A 7,008-nucleotide genomic window follows, 5' to 3' on the forward strand; every position below is an offset into this window, starting at 1 on the left:
AGGAAATTTGCTAAGGTTGATAGTAGACCTTTTTTAAACTAATTTTCACCTTATTATTTTGGACCATATGAGAGACTATTTTCAAAACATCAAGATGTAAAGGAAAATACAGTTGCACATTTCTGAGCGAAGATGTTAATTGATAAAATGAATTCTCGATTATTTTTACACTTATCCCCAGGTTCCCTCTAAAGTCGGACTAGCCGTTTTAGTTGTTTTTTATTTCATTTTAATAAAAAATAGGTGCCAAGTTAAATATGTTTGTGTATCGGTGAGCGAAACTTGGAATTTGATTATATTGGTGCGGAACTATCTTCGAAAATCCCACATAATCGATGTGGTGTTGGAGTATAACACTAAGTTGACTTCAATCGATAAACATACATAGAAACAAATTTCTGTTGCGTAAAATGCGATGAAACTCTTAGGTTCTTAAGCAAACATTTTTTTTTTTTCAAAATGGTATCCTGTATAAATTATTGATAAAACATTAAACAACTTATTATAAACAACTACCATTTTTATAATTTAGGACACATGGTCATTATATGACAAACATGCATGTTTTATTTATGTAAGCGTACAAATAAGTTTCCGCCGTTTTATATAAAATAGAAAACTTATTGTGAAAGAACGGTACATTACGTTTTGTTCAAAGTATTCTTCATCACCAGCCACTCTCTATCTTTACCATCTTTTGCATACGACGTCGGAAGAACCTTTCATCTTTTTGAGGCTACGCACGAATCGACTCAATTTTCGGTATCCTCTATACGATGTAAAAGGTTGCTCAAACAGGCCCTGAGGCATCAACCGGAACAAGTGGTATTCGGAAGGGGCAATGTCTGGTAAACACGGAGGTGTGGGGTATGGTAGGACTCCCTATTTAGTGATTCCAAATAGGTTTTTGGACGGGCACTATGGCGTGTCGACGAGCATGTAGGAGATTAATTTTGTTCTTTCTGAAGTAGCCACAAGTAGTAGTAATGAGCGCGTTGTTCCTCGAGTCAATAATTTTCCAAATCTCAATAATTGTTTTCGGTAGAGCTCTCTTATGGTTTCGTTCGGTTTTAGCAACCCGTTACAATCCACTTGAAACTAAACTGACCCCAGATGTTATACACTACATGAATTTTTCCATGAATGTTTAGTTCGAATCTCAATGTTGAAGTATGGCCAGATGGTTCCCATAATTGTGTCCTCGTTGGGTTACCCTTGTGGATCTATTTTTAATCACCAATGAATGTAATGCACGTTGAAAAAAAAACTTTTTTAATTATGTATGCCAAACATTATTACACTCATGCGAAATCGGTGTTCAATGTCTCCCGGTTTTAGTTTATATGGAACTCAATTTCCGCTTTTTGAATCATTTCCAACGATTTTAAACGATGTGAAATTGCTTATTGAGTTATTTCTAATGTAATGCTGCTAATTCTTTTTGCGTTTGATTGGTTTTTGCTTGCCCTGCAAAAACAATTGGTATCTCACTGTCTTAATACAGATATTTTATCCTTACTCTATTCGCTATTGATCTGGTATTTCAGATTTATAATGTTAACTTATTCGTTTAGTGCCTGTATTCAGATTTACTATTAGCGGAGATTGCAAATAGAAAATTTGATATAAATAATTTATAATTTTTACTGTTGATTTATATTATATTTCTTTATTAATACTGATTTCTTATTCTGCTTGGAATATTATTTGTTGTTTCATGACTATGTTTTCTCCAGACTACTTTTTTGACTGCATATTATCAAGCGATTCCAGTGGATCCTGAATGCTTCGGAGTATGGAACGCAGAGCCTGTCACTTAAATTTTAATAACGAGCTAAGTCCTTAGGGGTTGTTTTGTCGCCGGCGTTATTAAGGAAGGCTTAGTTTGCCGATGATGTTCAAGATAGTTCAGCGGAGCTTTTTGCTGTTATAACTTAAGTCTTAATATCCAACTTCTTGTGAACAAATTTCTTTTAGAGAATGATATGTAGCGTATAATGTTATCGCATATATGATACAATAACGGTATGTAGTAGGTTTGCTTTGTAGCAGTCTATTGGTTGATAATGTGTAAAGATATTTTGATTTTTTTGTAGACAGTCTGCTCTCTCATTATCAGTCAATCCACATTCAAGGTTGATTTCCTGGGCGTCTAGGCTTAGAACTGTTGTGGATGCTATTCTTGCTATAAGGTTCTTCAGTACTCGAGTTTATTTTTATATTAGACCATATCTTTCCTCCTTGTTATAAATAAATAATATAAATTTCGTTAATGTTAGTAATACTGAAGGTTAAATAAAATCTTTCTTAAGTTTTGATTTCCTGTTATAATATTTTCGGTGACTGCTTACTGTCTTGCCTATAGCCAAGATATTATATTTTATACTGTATTTTAAAAATTCTCATGTAATGTGCCTTTCCAAGCCTAGAATTTTGTAATGTTATTTTGCTTTGGTAATTGGTTGTTTATGTTTAGATAAGTTTTTTTTTTTTTTTTCGCGTTCCTACGAAATGAATGGTATCATTCTCACTCTAGTTGGCAAAGAGTAGCAACTGCTTCGTAACTTTTTGAAGTTTATAAAAAGGGAATAATAAGCCTGTTTTCCGGACTATAAAATAAAAATCTTTATCTACAATATTAATAGGTCTTTCATTAAAAGAAGATGATATTATAACATATTAGATGAATGCATACAAGATGGTGTTCTTTGGCGACAAAGGGATAAGGAGATTGAACGAGCACATCACAAATTACATTCCTTAATAAGCCTCTAGGCCGTAATCAGTGTGAAAAGCGCTATATAAGAGATCTACCGGTGTTTCCAGGCTAGGAACAGTAATCAATTTACAAGGGTAAGAGTCGGGTGAGAAATTTAAACTTTGACAAAGGACTGAGAATCGGATTATGGGACAGGGATAAAATGAGTTCTGGATAACAAGCGTATTGCACTAGAGAATTTTCCTTTCCCTACCTCAAGAGGCATCGAAACAGGTTTAAACATCATCTTAGGAATTCCGTTCTAGACGAATGTCCAATTTCTTGAAGCAGGCTGTTGCAATCAAGAAAATAAGATTGAGTATATACCATATTAATGATAATTTGATGGTTTATGATCATTTAAAATAATAATATTCAGCGTTACCGATATTAAATTTTTAATAAAGTAGTGTTAGCCCATAACATGTATTAGGTTATTAAAATTTTGGCCGAGGGAGTGAAGTGGCGTCGGTTCGAATCCGGTCTGGGAGGTTTTACTTTTGCTTTGTGGTAGCCCCACGGAATGATTACTAGACCTCCCCCCACTCAGATTAGAATAGATTGGTTATCTGTAGATGACAATAAAATTCATCAGTCGAAAAAATATTGGTTTGATATATGCCAGAGAGATGGTGGACACAAAATGGCCATTTATGGATGAATCACCTATATCTCAATATTTTATATATCTGGTTCTTTCAAATCTCTTACACTAACTTGAAAGGTTTTTGTATTTACTATATTATTAAAGTAATATAAAAAAATATTCTTTAATTTATTTCTCTTCACTTTTTTCACTCACACTCATACACATTAAATACACAATGCACATACTATTACTTTGTGTCTTGGCTTGTCATAATTAATTTCTGTTTCTAGATAATTTATATTTGTAGATACTCATTCCTTCTTAAATTAACATAGTACTCAGCGGTATTTTTTAATTTTTTTTTCAAAATCAACTTTTAATATATTTTGTATTTATTATAAGAAAATTTTTATATATCTATTCAAGTCTAATTTTATTTTTTAGTGCAATGAACAGCTCCAACCCCTGTTGTCAGAATGTAAGTACAGTCCTATGATAATATAACTTTTCCAGTGTAATGCGTTTCGTTTGCATCTTCAACTATCCGCCTTTCTGCCCTTAGAATGTTTGACTCAATGTAGTAAGCTGTTTTCAGATATCTTACTTAGCAAGGTAGATCATAGGCAGTTTTCAACTTTAGTGTGTCCTATCCCCTAATTTCTTCTGACTGAAATATTTTTATAAATGTTTTATGTAGACTGTCGTGATAGGTCTTTATTATATGCCAATATATTTCACATAGGCGCGCGTAATATTTTGCTATATATTAATTCTGTTATTTTTATTTGGAAAAAAAATTATGAGAATGAATAAATTTAGTAAAAAAAATTAGTAAGAACATTATCATAATTTAATATTTTTTAAAAGTTAATTTAATATGATTATTTCAACTTAAAATGACCAATAATTATTTTTTATTATTTCATGATTCGTAGATATAATATCTTTTTATTTATTTTTAATTATATTTTTGTAATTCGATTATTTAACAATTTTTCTTATATATTTATTTGCTAGAAACCAGAAGTAATGAATAAGAAATAGCAAGACTCTTCCGATAACGTTATCTTGTTATGTGATTTATGTTAGATTGTTTAACTACCCTGATTATTGCTTATGTGTGCATTGAGGTCTTCATTTTTTTTACTTCAAGCTTGTTTTGTCCCTTCAGTGTTTTGTCTTCTTCACAAACAGAAACCTAACAGCACTAGAACATATTTTTAAAAATATCATTCTTTCCACTTAGTATTTTACACTATCGCTCATACCCGTTCTAGCTTATGTCACTTTTCCCTGTTATGTTACTGACCACTGCGTAAGTTTTTCTTGAATTACATGTTTTAAATAACACAGTTAATTTTTTTTCTTGTGTCCAATCTTTATTATGTTTTATAATTAGATTTAATTATAGGTCAATTTTGGAAGAATTTTTATCATAAACCTCAAGTATCAATGTTTCACGAAGGTCGTTGCTTCTTCGAATTCAATACTCTTGAGGATTTTAATAAGATTACTGTAATACATACATAAATTATTAAAATATATATTGCCTTGAGTTAATTGGTCTGTTATTACATTCGATATAAGTTGTAACGTTCTTTCCCAATGAACACTATTAATCATAGATAAAATTCCTTTTATTCCTGGTTAATGTTCTGTTTTAGAAGTTAGATTTCTATTGTTTATAATATGGATCGGGTTTTTTTTTTTTTTTTAACGATAGCTTAAGGCTTTTATATAATCTTAAATATTTTCAGTTCTGGGTTACTGAAGTTTTAATTAGGATGAATTTTTGAAATTTTATTCTTATTTTTTGGTAATTTTCTGGAGCATCTTTCTGGCCTTTTTTAATATAATATTTCTAAAAAAAATCTCCGTTTTATATGAAATAAATATTAATTAGATCTTATACCAAAACTATTAAAAAAAAAAAAATAATTATTAAGAAGATGGTCAGGGCTGTGGTCAAATAAGGACAAAAATAGTTGCTAACTATTTTTGTTCTGTTTTGCCCGCAACCCTGAACATCTTCATAATTTGAAATTATATGGTCAATTATTTATGTATATTTAAAAAAAAAAATAGATAATTGTGAAGATACATTTTATATATTGAGCGTTCACAAAGTTTACGGCTGTTTTCAGAACATAAAATGTATTGAACATTTTTGTACAACGAACTGGAAGTTTTCAATATACAGAACCAGCTTCCATCGTTAATTATATTGTCCATTGACCTTGCCGAATTATCTGGACCGTAGGAATCGCTTTCCTTTTATGTCTTTCTGATTCAGGAAAACAAACAAAAGTCCCAGGAAGCTAAATCGGGGATAAAGGATGGTTGCGGCAGTGTTACATCATTGAACTTGGCCATAACTTCGGCGCTGGCAAGCGACATATGAGAGAGCGTATTGTCATGGTGAAGAAACCAATCGTATTATATCTCTGGGTGGACTTGATCCTTCAAACGGCGTGCACTTCAACGTAAAACTGACCTGTGGCAGTCTGTCCTGCAAGAATAAACTATTTGTGGATCATTCCTTTGGGGTTGAACTCAGAAAAAAAAAAAGTCTTAGGTTTTAAATAAAGTTACCGAAATTTTGTCCAGCTTCAAGGTGGCAATACTTCCCGAGCCACCCTACAGCCCCGTTCTATCTCCCAGCGGCTTTATTTTGTGTCGCCGAATTAAGAAAGATCTAATACGGAAGCGATTTGACACGATTCCAGCGGCAGCTTTGATGTTTTCCTTAAAAACCTCCCGCAAGGAGAGTTCCAGGGAGCATATGGACAAGGGAAAGAATGCTGGCATCAATGTGGTGATTCCCGAGGGTCATTGAATTGAAGGCCTTGATATTGAAGACTTTAACTTTGCTGTACAAGAATGTTTAATCAATTTTTGGTTCTGTAACCGGTATTAAAACTTTGTGTGCGCGCCATGTATATGTACAATTTTTAGTTTAGAAAATTAATGAAAACTAGACCTCCACATTAATAATAAATAGCATCTTTATTCAAAATAAATACATTGCCAATGATACAGAATATAATTTCTTTAAATCCTGAAAGTCCTTTGTTTTTATACTCTCCATTATTTAAAAATAATGTTTAAGACTGGTTGTTTAAAAAATAAAACCCATATTATTATTACCAATTTTCTTTTCCAATTAAATTACTAGCTTTCTTGCACTCCAAAAACCTTGCATATATAATATTAAGTTCTATACATGAAAATCAATCTCTAAAACGTTAAAAAATTACGGTGTATTTTTTTTTTTTTTTTAATAAAGATGTTATTCAATTATGTGAAGGTTTGGTTGCCGTCAGTTTTCAATATTGATTTATAATATAATTTCTAAAAAATTGAATAGTAATATATAATTTTTATTCGGAATCTTCCAAAATTATCCTAATTTAATTTTTGTTTTCGAGTTTTATTCTAATTATATATATGTTATTTAAGTGAGTATATTCTAAGAACAATTATTTTGGATCAATATAAAAAGCAATTTTTACTTTTAATGGAGCCCTATTATTATAAAAAAGTAACTATAAGAAAAAAAAAGGTTAAACAACATTGTAAATGTGAAATAGGTTAAACTAAAACAGATTAAACTATTTCATGTTTATTTATTGTTATTAAGAAAGGTCTTACAATTGTTTAC

The 7,008-nt window shown here is 31.0% G+C and overlaps 1 long non-coding RNA gene across 1 annotated transcript in view; it reads left to right on the top strand.

Moving 5' to 3' along the window:
* LOC106689966 (uncharacterized) overlaps positions 1 to 3,834 on the top strand; it is a 95,259-nt gene extending 91,425 nt beyond the window's left edge. Inside the window, exon 3 of the long non-coding RNA XR_010844516.1 lies at positions 3,792 to 3,834. This is a non-coding gene — a long non-coding RNA (uncharacterized lncRNA). The remainder of the gene's footprint in view (positions 1 to 3,791) is intronic.
* The last annotated feature ends 3,174 nt before the right edge of the window (positions 3,835 to 7,008 follow it).

The sequence above is a fragment of the Halyomorpha halys genome, unplaced genomic scaffold, assembly GCF_000696795.3.
Source record: "Halyomorpha halys isolate HHAL.00 unplaced genomic scaffold, Hhal_1.1 Scaffold1537.1, whole genome shotgun sequence".
NCBI classification, from domain to species: domain Eukaryota; kingdom Metazoa; phylum Arthropoda; class Insecta; order Hemiptera; family Pentatomidae; genus Halyomorpha; species Halyomorpha halys.